Source organism: Lontra canadensis, unplaced genomic scaffold, assembly GCF_010015895.1.
Source record: "Lontra canadensis isolate GAN:19392208 unplaced genomic scaffold, GSC_riverotter_1.0 scaffold159, whole genome shotgun sequence".
Classification (NCBI taxonomy): domain Eukaryota; kingdom Metazoa; phylum Chordata; class Mammalia; order Carnivora; family Mustelidae; genus Lontra; species Lontra canadensis.
In genome coordinates this window covers 85,370-98,185 of record NW_022631153.1, presented here as the reverse complement: position 1 = coordinate 98,185, position 12,816 = coordinate 85,370, and the positions used below count along the sequence as shown (strand labels likewise).

The 12,816-nt window shown below is 37.6% G+C and overlaps 1 pseudogene; it reads left to right on the top strand.

Moving 5' to 3' along the window:
• The first annotated feature begins 299 nt into the window (after positions 1–299).
• On the top strand, positions 300–11,273 carry LOC116859557 (annotated as a pseudogene).
• The last annotated feature ends 1,543 nt before the right edge of the window (positions 11,274–12,816 follow it).

Here is a 12,816-nt window from a genome sequence, read left to right as displayed (position 1 = left end):
TTGCATATGGTTTGGTCAATTTTTTTCTTCTAAATGTGTTTATTGCCTCATTGGTAGAAGTAAATAGTCACTAAAAGCTTTCTAAATTAGCAATATAAAATCAAATGCTATAGATAAATTCAATCATAAAGATACATATGCTGTGCTCTGGGGCACAGAGTGGAAACAGATCTCAGACCAGGTAATTTATGGATGTGGTAACCTTTACCTAGGCCCTATGGGGTATGTAGCACTTGGTTAGAGACAGGAAGACACTGAATGAGAGGGAAACAAAGGAGGGAGGACTAGCATGAACAGGTATGGTGTTCAGTGAAGGAAGCATTGACAGGAGAAAGGAGGAAGATCTCATCTGCATCACGGCTGTTCTTGACCTGGCCTTCAATATTTGGACAGTATGACGCCTTCGAAGTCCTGAGAGAAGGTATCAGGGATATGTGGGTTGAAATGGAGAAGGAGACACTGGAGACAGGAACACTGATCTGGATCTTCTACCTGGTCTCCCTGACTCCCAATAGTGAGGATTTAAATAGTATGGTGAGATTATATATTAAGAAACTTTAAGTGGTCAGAATTGGGAAAATTGTAATCCTCATTACGAAACATTCTCTTCATATTTTTAGGCATCGCTTGCTTTCGTTCATTCATGTATTTATTTATCTTTCTGTAATAAGCATTATGAACAGCAAACCTAAACAAAACAGGTGGTCTTCCCCACCCACCTAGTACCCCTACTTCTTCCCAATTGATTTCTCTGTTAAGCATTTCTTTATTTCCTTTTTTATATGGTTTTATTGCACTTATACATATCTCTTAAAAAGCATTTTTTAAATTAACATATATTGTATTACTAGTCTCTGAGGTAGAGGTCAGTGATTCATCAGTGTTATATAATACCCAGTGCTCATTACATAACAAGCCCTCCTTAATGTCCAATACCGTTACCCTATTCCTCCAACCCCCTCCCCTCCAGCAATGCCCAGCTTATTCACTATGATTAAGAGGCTCTTATGGTTTGTCTCCCTTTCTGATTTCATCTTGTTTTATTTTTTCCTCTCTTCTCCTATGATCCTCTGCCTTGTTTCTTAAATTTCATATATCAGTGAGATCATATGATAATTGTCTTTCTCTGACTTATTTCACTGAGCCTCTAGTTCCATCCATATCCTTGCAAATGGCAAGATTTCATTGCCTTTGATGGCTGAGTAGTATTCTATTATAAATACATATCACATCTTTATCCATTTATCTGTCAATGGACATCTGAACTCTTTCCAAAATTCAGCTATTCTGAATATTGCTGCTATAAACACTGGGGTGCAGGTGCACCTTCATATCACTACATTTGTATCTTTAGGGTAAATACGCAGTAGTGCAATTGCTGGGTCATAGGATAGCTCTGTTTTCAACTTTTAAAGGAACCTCCATACTCTTTTCCAGAGTGGCTGCACCAGCTTGCATTCCCACCAACAGTGTAGGAGCGTTCCCCTTTCTCTGCATCCTAGCCAAAATCTGTTGTTTCCTGGCTGGTTAATTTCAGTCATTCTGACTGGTGTGAGGTGGTATGTCACTGTGGTTTTGATTTGTATTTCCCTGATGCTGAGCGATGTGGAACACTTTTTCATGTGTCTATTCACCATCTGGATGTCTTCTTTGGAGAAATGTCTGTTCATCTCCTCTGCCCATTTCTCGACTGGATTATTTGTTCTTTGGGTATTGAGTTTGTTAAGTTCTTTATAGATTTTTGGATACTAGCCTTTTATCTGCTATGTCATTTGCAAATATCATCTCCCATTCTGTTGATTGTCCTTTGGTTTTGTTGACTGTTTCCTTTGCTATGCAAAAGCTTTTTATCTTGATGAAGTCCCAATAGCTCATTTTTGCCCTTGCTTCTCTTGCCTTTGGTGAAGTTTCTAGGAAGAAGTTGTTGTGGCTGAGGTTTAAGAGATTGCTGCCTGTGTTCTCCTCAAGGATTTTGATGGATTCCTTCCTCACATTGAGTTCTTTCACCTATTTGGAGTCTATTTTTGTGTGTAAGGAAATGATCCAATTTCATTTTTTTTTGCATGTGGCTGTCCAATTTTCCAAACACTATTTTTTGAAGAGATTTATTTCCAATTGGACATTCTTTCCTGCTTTGTCGAAGATTACTTGACCATAGAATTGAGGGTCTATTTCTGGGTTCTCTATTCTGTTCCATTGATCTCTGTGTCTATTTTTGTGTGAGTACTATACTGTCTTGATGATTGCAGCTTTGTAATAAGAGCTTGAAGTGTGGAATAGTAATGCCACCAGCTTTGGTTTTCTTTTTCAGCATTCCTCTGGCTTTTTGGGGTCTTTTTTATTTCCATACAAGTTTTAGGATTATTTGTTCTAGTTCTGTGAAAAAAAAGTTGATGGTATTTTGAAGGGATTGCGTTAAATGTGTAGATTGCTTCAGGTAGCATAGACATTTTCACAATATATGTTCTTCCAATCCATGAGCATGGAACGTTTTTCCATTTCTTTGTGCCTTCCTCAATTTCTTTCATAAGTATTCTATAGTTTTCTGAGTAGAGATTCTTCATCTCTTTGGTTAGATTTATTCCCATGTATCTCATAATTTTGGGTGAAATTGTAAATGGGATCGACTCCTTAATTTTTCTTTCTTCTGTCTTGTTGTTGGTGTATAGAAATGCAACTGACTTCTGTGCATTGATTTTATATCCTGACACTTTACTGAATTCCTGTATGTGTTTGCAGTTTTGGAGTGGAGTATTTTGGGTTTTCCACATAAAGTATCATATCATCTATAAATAGTGAGAGTTTGACTTCCTTGCTTACTCAGGTGCCTTTTATTTCTTTTTGTTGTCTGATTGCTGAGGCTAGGACTTCTAGGACTATATTGAATAGCAGTGGTGATAGTGGATAGCCCTACTGTGTTCCTGAACTTTGGGGAGAATCTCTCAGTTTTTCCCCATTGAGAATGATATTCAGTGGGTTTTTCATAGATGGCTTTGATGATATTCAGGTATGTACCCTCTATCACTACACTTTGAAGGGTTTTGATCAAAAAAGGGATACTGTACTTTGTCAAATGCTTTTTCTGCATCTATTGAGTGTGTCATATAGTTCTTCTTTCTTTTATTAATGTATGGTATTACATTGATTGATTTGCAGATGTTAAACCAAACTTGCAGCTCAGTAATAAATTCCATTTGGTCATGGTGAATAATCCTTTTAATGTACTGTTAGATCCTATTGGCTAGTATTTTGGTGAGAATTTTTGCATCCATGTTCAGTGGGGATATTGGTCTGTAATTTTCCTTTTGATGGGCTCTTTGTCTGGTTTTGGGATCAAGGTAATGCTGGCCTTGGAAAATGAGCTTGGAAGTTTTCTGTCCATTTATATTTTTTGGAACAGTTTCAGGAAAACAAGTAATAATTATTCTTTAAATGTTTGGTAAAATTTCCCTAGGAAACCATCTGGCCCTGGGCTCTTGTTTGTTGGGAGATTTTTGATGACTGCTTCAATTTTCTTACTGGTTATGGGTCTGTTCAGGTTTTCTATTTCTTCCTTGTTCAGTTTTGGTAGTTTATATGTCTCTAGGAATGTATCCATTTCTTCCACATTTGTTTGCATATAGTTGCCATAATATGATCTTATAATTGTTTGTATTTCTTTTGTGTTGGTTATGATCTCTCCTCTTTCATTCATGATTTTACTAATTTGGCTCCTTTCTCTTTTCTTTTTGATAAGTCTGGCCAAAGGTTTATCAATCTTATTAATTCTTTCAAAGAACCAGCTCCTAGTTCCGTTGAATCTGTTCTACTTTTCTTATGGTTTCTATTTTATTGATTTCTTCTCTGATCTTTATTATTTCTCTTCTCCTGCTGGGTTTAGGCTTTCTTTGCTGTTCTTTCTTCAGCTCCCTTAGGTGTAGAGTTTGCTCTATCCCAAAGATGTTGAACAGTTGTGTTTTCATTTTAATTTGTTTCCATGAATTTTTAAAAATTCTCCCTTAATTTCCTGGTGGATTTATTCATTCTTTAGTAGGATGCTCTGTAGCCTCCATGTATTTAAGTTCTTTCCAACTTTCCTCTTGTGGTTGAGTTCTAGTTTCAAAGCATTGTGGTCTGAAATTATGCAGGGAATGATCTCAGTCTTTTGGTACTGGTTCAGACCTGATTTGTGACTCAGGATGTGATCTAATTCTGGAGAACTTTCCATGTGCACTAGAGAAGAGTGTGTACTCTGTTGCTTTGGGATGGAGTGTTCTGAATATATCTTTGATGTCCATCTGGTCCAGTGTGTCATTCAAAGCCTTTATTTCCTTGTTGAACTTTTGCTTATATGATCTGTCCATTGTACTGAAGGCAAGTTAACGTCCCCTACTATTATTGTATTATTGTCATTATGTTTCTTTGATTTTGTTATTAATTGGTTTATATAATTGGCTGCTACCATGTTAGGGGCATAAATATTTAAATTTGTTAGATCTTCTTGTTGGACAGACCCTTTAAGTATGATACAGGTCCTTCCTCATCTCTTTTTATAGTCTTTGGTTTAATATCTAATTTATCTAATATAAGGATTGCCAGTCCAGCTTTCTTTTGACGTCCATTAGTATGGTAATTGGTTTTCCACACCGTCACTTTAAATCTGGAGGAGTCTTTGAGTCCAAAATGAGTCTCTTGCAGATAGCACATCAATGGGTCTTGTTTATTTATTTATTTATTTATTTTTAATTAACATATAATGTATTATTAGCTTTAGGAGTACAGGTCTGTGAATGCCTGGTTTACACACTTCACAGCACTCACTATAGCACATACCTTCCTCAATGTTCATAAGCCCCCCACCCTCTCCCGGGTTTTATTTATTTATTTTTTTAACCCATTCTGATACCCTGTGTCTTTTGTTTGGGTCATTTAGCCCATTTGTTTTCAGAGTAGCTATTGAAAGGTATGAATTTAGTGCCTTTGTATTGCCTGTAAAGTGACTGTTACTGTATATTGTCTCTGTTCCTTTCTGGTCTGGTCCAGTAGTTGTTTATCTCTCTTTTTCTCAACTTCTTTATTTTTCATTATTTGGTCTTCTATATCACTAATTCTCTCTTCTGCCTCATTTACCCTGGCAGTTAGAGCCTTTATTTTTGATTGTGCCTCATTAATAGACTTTTTGATTTTGACTTAGATTTTAATTCTTTTATTTCTCCAGAAAGGGATTCTTGAGTATCTTCTATGCTTTTTTCAAGCCCAGCTAGTATCTTTATAATTGTTATTCTGAACTCTAGCTCCCACAACCTACTAATGTCTGTATTGATTAGGTCCCTGGCTGTTGGTACTGCCTCTTGTTTTTGTTTTTGTTTTGTTTTGTTTTGTTTTTGAGGTGAGTTTTTCCTTTTGTCATTTTTGTCCAGAGAAGCATAGATGAATGAGGGGATAAAATGCTTAAAGGGTAACAATGACCCTAGAAAAATATGCACTAAATAAATCAGAAGAGACCCAAAATGGAGGAGAAGAAAGGGGCGGGGGAGAAAAAGAGCAAAAGAAAAAAAAAAAATATAATCAGGCTGGTGAATAGAACAGAGCCACACAAAGTTTTGGGTGTATTTTGGTCTGTTAGCGGAAACTGCCTCCCAAAATTTTAAAGAAAGAAAAACCTATATATACACACAAAAATAAGGGTAAATACATGGAAGGGATGGAAGATGACTGTAAAGATATAAATTTAAAAAGATTTTAAAAAAGGAATTGGTAAAATGAGAAATTGGTTGAAAGAAAGGAAAAAAAAAAAAGGAGAAAATGTGATCAGGTAGAAGACTTGAACAAAGCCATACAATAGATTTAGGATATATTTTTGTCAGTTAGATGAAACTGTATCCCAAAATTTTAAAGTAAGAAACACTTATATGAATACAAAAAATAAGGTTAAATGCAATGGAGGGATAGAATATAACTGTAAAAATGAAAATTAGAAAAGATTTTTAAAAATAAATTGATAAGATTTTGGATAAAATAGGAAAGAAAAAAAATTTAAAAATGGAAAAAGAAAAAAATAAAGAAAATTTAAAAAGTAAACTTTGAACTACTGAAGAATCATGGGGAAAAAGCTGTAAATTCTATGTTCTGTATTCCCCTATCACTGGAGTTCAGTTCTCATTGATGAGTAAACTCAGTCTTTGGGGATATTCTTGCTGTTCTTCTTGGGGAGGGGCCTGTTGCAGTGATTCTCAAATGTCTTTGCCTGAAGCGGAATTCCACCGCCCTTGCCAGAGGCCAGGCTAAGCAATCTGTTAAGTAATCCGCTCCGGTTTGCTCTCAGGACCTTTTGTTCCCTGAACGCTTTCCGTAGAGTTCTGGAGGACGGGAATGAAAATGGCGGCCTCCCAGTGTCCAGCCTGGGGGCACCCAGAGCGCAGGGCTCCACTCAGTGCACTCTCGGAGAAAAGCGGTCAATCACTCCCGTCTCCCTGGTCTCCGACTGTGCTCTGAGCTCACCAGGCCTGTGATGGAGTGTTTCTATCTCTGGTGCTCGGCCCTGTTTGGAGTCTCCAAACCCAGCAGATTCCTGCTGCTTGATCCTGCACTGTTTCTTCCAGGGGAGGAAGGTGAGTCTCCTGGATTTGCTGTGCGCAAATCCTGGATGGTCTGTGCGCAAGATGTAGTGGCCCAACTGTGCCTCAGATCATGGCTTATGGTAACCCCGAGCTGAGAGCTCACCACCCGGCTCTGTATTTGCAGCTGGTTTCCCCACTCTGATAGTTGGGAGCTCTGCCGCACTCAGCTCCCCCAGGTCTTCCTGTTACCCCAAGGGTCTTGAGACCACACAGTCCCTACAAGTGTTCAACTTTTTCCCCCCCCACCGCTTAGCCATGGAGTGATGCCTCTCAGTGTAGCAGACTTCTGAAAATTCTGATTTTGTGTTTCCCTACTCTATCACTTGCCGGGAGCTGGCTGATGGAGGCTCCCTCCCCCTACCATCTATCTTCCCATATATTGCCTCAGATTCACTTCTCCGCATGTCCTACCTTCCAGAAGGTGGTCACTTTTCTGTTCATAGAATTGTTGCTATTCTTTTCTTTGATCTCCTGTTGAGTTTGTAAGTGCTCAGAATGATTTGATAACTATGTAGCTGAATTCCTGGGACAGATGAAATTTTGATCTCTTATTTCTCCACCATCTTGGTCCTCCCCCCAAGCATGTTTTTTTTTAATCCTGTTTTTAACTTTCTAGAAAGGTATTATGTATGTATTATTTGGGGCCTGATGTCTCTGATTTAATATTATTTTGCTAAGACCCTTGACATACTGTAAAATGCAACTTCCTTTTACATTTTTAATGATTTTTCTTTTAGTTGTGATCAACTTGATAATGACTCAATAGTATTTAAATTAAATGAATTAATTTGCCCAGTTTACTTATATTTTATTTTTTACTGTCCATTTATTTATTTATTTATTTGAATTTTTAGAATTTAAATTCAATTAATATATAATGTATAATTAGTTTCAGAGGTAAAGGTCTGTGATTCATTAGTCTTATATAATACCCAATACTAATTACATCATATGCCCTCCTTAATGTCCATCACTCAGTTACCCCATCTCTGACCCCTTCCCCCCACAACCCTCAGTTTTTTTCCTAGGATTAAGAGGCTTTTATGGTTTGCCTCCCACTCTTATTTCATCTTGTTTTATTGTTTTCTCTCTTCCTCTATGATCTTCTGTTTTGTTTCTTGAATTCCACATGTGAGATCATATGATAATTGTCTTTCTCTGATTAACTTATTCCGCTTAGCATAATACTCTCTAGTTCTATCCACGTCATTGCAAATGGCTAGATTTCATTGTTTTTGATGGCTGATGAGTATTCCTTTGTACATATATACCATATCTTCTTTATGAACCTAAGCGCTACCTACTGCACTAACGAAGCACCTTCACATCTTCTTTATCCATTTATCTGTCAAAGTTTGGCTATTGTGGACATTGCTACTATAAACATTGGGGTGCATGTGCCCCTTCAGATCACTACATCTGTATCTTTAGGGTAAATACCCAGTAGTGCGATTGCTGGGTCATAGGGTAGCTCTATTTTCAACTTTTTGAGGAACCTCCATACTGTTTTCCAGAGTGGCTGCACCAGGTTGCATTCCCACCAACAGTGTGGGAGGGTTCCCCTTTTTCCACATTCTCTCCAGCATCTGTCATTTCCTTACTTGTTAATTTTAGTCATTCTGACTGGCGTGAGGTGGTATCTCATTGTAGCTTTGATTTGTATTTCCCTGATGCTGAGTGATGTTGAGCTTTTTTCATATGTCTCTTGGCTGTTTGTATGTCTTCTTTGGAGAAATGTGTGTTCATGTCTAATGCCCATTTCTTGATTGGATTATTTATACTTTGAGTATTGAGTGTGATAAGTTCTTTTTTTTTTTTTTAATAGATTTTGGATACTAGCCCTTTATCTGATAAGACATTTTAATTTGCCCAGTTTAGCTTTGTGTCACTGGAACAAATTCATGAGAAACCTGGGCCCAAACTTAGTTTCACTTGCCATAGCCATGAAATAGTTAAATCTGTTAAATTCAACCTTAAGTTAATTGAAATGTCTTTGTGACCATTCAGTATATATCAGTTATAAAATATGAACATAGCTTTTTTGGCTATGCGTGGTAGGACATTTCCTCAGATGCACCGTAGTGAGACAATTTCAGCAAAATATCATAAATTTCATGAATTTGTAGTTATCAACCCCCAATCAGAATATTCATTAAATATGTGCTAAAGTAGTAAATATTGGGTGTGCCAGTTACAGATGCATATAATGATGATAACTCTGGGTGATGCTTAATCTCTCAGATCAAGCAAAGCTGAGTACAGGAATTTTGTCATATTTGATTATTTGGACTTTTTTTTTTTTAATACCGCTCTAAGAGAAGGGTCTTGAACTAGATAGATGTTTTTTAGTTCTTCTCCATCTCTAGGAAAAATATGGGACCTGATGAAGCAGAAAAAAATGCAGTTGCCTCAGTTCACAAGAAAATATACAATTTGACATGCATTTTTCCAACATTAAATCACATTATGAGGATATTGTTCCAGACATTTGTATCTTTCTTGGACCATGGCTTTCCTTGCTACCTCACAATTTTCCAGATTTAGGGGGACTATCTTATGCCAGTTTGTATGGGCTTTCCAGTTTTAATAATGAAAGTCCTACATCCCAGTAGTGGCCATGCCTGCAAATGCTTTGTCAGGCACCTAGAATCATGTATAGTTAGGTCGTGTCATGTATCAGTAATACACTCTCTTCTAGTTATGAATTTCAGATAATCTGGATTCTCATTTACATTTTAATATAACATTTGTACTATTTCAAATTTATATTTTGTAGTTTTGTACAAAACCCCTATAATATCAATATTTAAAACCCATCCTTTTTAACTAATTTGAATTATAGAATATTTATAAAGTCATTTTATTTCTTTTAAGTGTATATAGTAATTTGAATTAGAAAGACTTTCTCATTATGCTTTAATGAAGAAATGAGAATGATTTGTGGCTAGGATTTCAGTTGTTTGTATGCATTGCGTGAAAATAACTTTTTTAGTAATACTGAGATTGAAAGAGCTTCCTGTTTTAATTTTCTTTTTCTAAAGGGGCTTAGAAAAACTTACTCTCTTTGAGAGGAAATAGAGGGTCATCCTTTCAAGCATGTCTTCTGAAATCAAAAATTGTGAGTACAAAGCCTGGCTCTTCCACATACTGACGATGTGATCTTGGGCAAGTTGCTTAAGCTCATGAAAACATAGTTTCTTGATCTTAGCTTGATATGATAATTAGTACCATTTAGGCTGCCTCCCCTCTACTCTCTGGCAATGGCTCTTTCTCCTCCCCCCTGGGGCTGCACCAGTGTCCTGCCCTGGGGCTGCTCACTGCCTTCCTGCTGCTCCTGTCCTTTGTTGGCACCACACGCTGCCACACCTGCCAAATGCACCTTCTCTGAGCTGCTGGGTCCCTGGGTCTTCCAGGCGGGCCACCTTGTTTCCCAACATGGCGTCAACTGCTCAGTTATGGGACCACCAGAAAAAAATATAGTTGTGCACCTTGAGAAGCTGGATATAGCATATGATGATTTTGGCAATACTGACCATTTCAACATCATTTACAGTCAAGGCTTTGAGATTGTGCTGAATGACTATAAGTCATTTGCCTTTTCTAAGTGTAAAGAAGAGGTCAGATGGCAAGGTAGCCAGTTACTGCCACACAACCATGGCTGGATGGGTGCATGATGTGCTGGGCAGGAACTGGACTCGTTTCCCTGAAATTGAGGTGGGAATGACCTCTCAGAATGTGAACGTGAGCCCTGCACACTTGGAGAGTCTCCAGGAAAACTATTTTAATATGCTCTACAAATACAGCCGTGACTTTGTGAAAGTGATCAGTGCCATTCAGAAGTTTTGGACTACAACCACATATGTGGATTATGAGACTCTTAACCTGACAGAGATGATTAGGAAGGTGGCGGCCATAGCCAGAGAATCCTAAGGCCCAGACCTGCACCACTGACTGCTGACATACATGAAATGATTTTACATTTGCCGGCATCTAGGGACTGGAGAAATGTTCATGGTCCCAATTTCGTTACTTCTGTTCAAAACCAACCATTTTGTGGAAGTTGCTATGTATTTGCTTCTAGGGATATGCTGGAAGCGAGAAACCGTATATTAACCAACAATACTCAGACCCCACTCTTGAGTCTTCAGGAGGTTGTCTCTTAGAGTCAGTACGCTCAAGGCTGTGAAAGTGACTTCCCACACTTCATTTGCAGGAAAATAACAAGATTTTGGGCAGGTGGAAGAGGTGTGCTTTCCCTACATAGGCACCGATTCTCCATGCAAACTGAAGGAAGACTGCTTCTGTTACTACTCCTCTGGGTACCACTATGTGGGAGTCTTCTCTGGGGGTGTAATGAAGCCATGAGGAAGCTTGAGCTTGTCCCTCATGGGCCTGTGGCAGTTGCTTTTGAAGTCTACAATGACTTCTTCCACTACCACAAGGGGATCTACTACCACACTGGTTTGAAAGACTCCTTCAATGCCTTTAAGCTGATTAATCACGCAGTTTGGCTGGTGGGCTCTGGCACCGTCTCAGCCTTTGGGATGGATTACTGGATTATTAGAATCAGCTGAGGTACTAGCTGGGGTAAAGATAGTTACTTCTGGATCCACAGAGGAACCAATGAGTGTACAATTGAAAGTAATGGTGGCCACACCAATTCCTAAATTATAGGGTATAATATATGTCCCAGCCTTTCATACTTCCCACTATCAGTCATGAACGGGGGATTGATTTATTCACAGACTGAATACTTTTATAGCAGCAATTTAAAAATATTGCACACAGATTCCAATGAAAATATTTGCCTTTATTAAAATGAAAACCACCTTTGATTTGAATATACCTTTTTACTGACTGCTGGCCTACTTTATAGCTATGCAGTAACAAAATGCAGGATCTTGTTAGTCATTTGTAACCCAAACATGCTGTATTTTTAAAAGGTCTGTGTGAGAACACAGAGTTTTTAAATCATAAAAATCACAAAAATGTCAATGATTATTAAATTTTTAAAAAGTTTTTAAGGAAAAATAATGAGTACCATTTAAATTGTTATAAAGACTAAATGAAATAATGTAAGGTGGTCATGATAGTGCCTGATAATTTGAAGTTTTCAAGATTTTGGCTGTGAGTAGCTACAGGGTAAGTCGAGCCCAGATTTGTGCTACAGTAAGATCTGCTCAATTTATTTATTTATTTTTTTCTGTGATGGGAAACAGGATTTTAAAAAAGATTTCAAAATTAAAGATTTTAATTTTTGGTGTGTGTGTGTGTGTGTGTGTGAGTTTATCTGATGGCCACATCAATGGGGGACTCCAAAACATATTTGATAAAGGAATTCTAGTATCTCTGGCCAAGTTCCCTTAAAAAAATTGTGTGTATATATATATATATATATTTATATTTGAGAGAGAGAAGCAGACTCCCTGCTGAGCATGAGCCTCACCTGGGGCTTGAACTCAGGACCCTGAGATCAATGACCTGAGCCAAAACCAAGAGCAGGAGACTTAACAGACTGAGACGCCCAGGTGCGCCCAAGTGCCCTTTTAACTGAAAGCTCTGGAAGAAATGGGACATGTCACCTGAGGGTAGATTATTTCTTCTATAACCCATTGTCTTCAGTCAAATTTTTCTCAGGAGATGGGGCCGGAGGCAGTACATTGACTATATTTCCTCATGTTCACTCTTATTGTGGATATGTTTTACTAAAATAAATGTTGGGTTTTTAATTGGTTTCAGAATGATTTAATCAGTGTTTATGCTCTGGTCATAAAGAACACTCTGTGATAGGCTTGCCATCTGTTCAAGATAAAAATGAAATCCCCTTTGAAGAAGTGGGCAGTTGATAGAAAGATTTTAATGAATGTTTAATGCTATTGTATCTATGTGAGGGGCTTATCGTGACAGTAACATAAATGTATAAGCCTAAGGGCTCAATCTTAGTGTTTCAGCACCTATTAAGTCTCTGTTGGAGAATTGTTATTTTGAATCTTTAAAGTTGTATACTGAAGTGATATAGGGTAGATTTAATGCAGTAAAACGTTTGCTCTAGTCAAGTTCTGTTTAGAATCTCTGCTCATTCCTGCCTGGTCACTGCCTTATAATAGAATGAATCTGTTCATTCCAGTGTGGTTTTCTCCTTCAAGAACCAATCTTTCTTTACACTTTATGGATTTTAGGAAATACTTTAATCTTCTTGGAATCTAAATATGTTTGG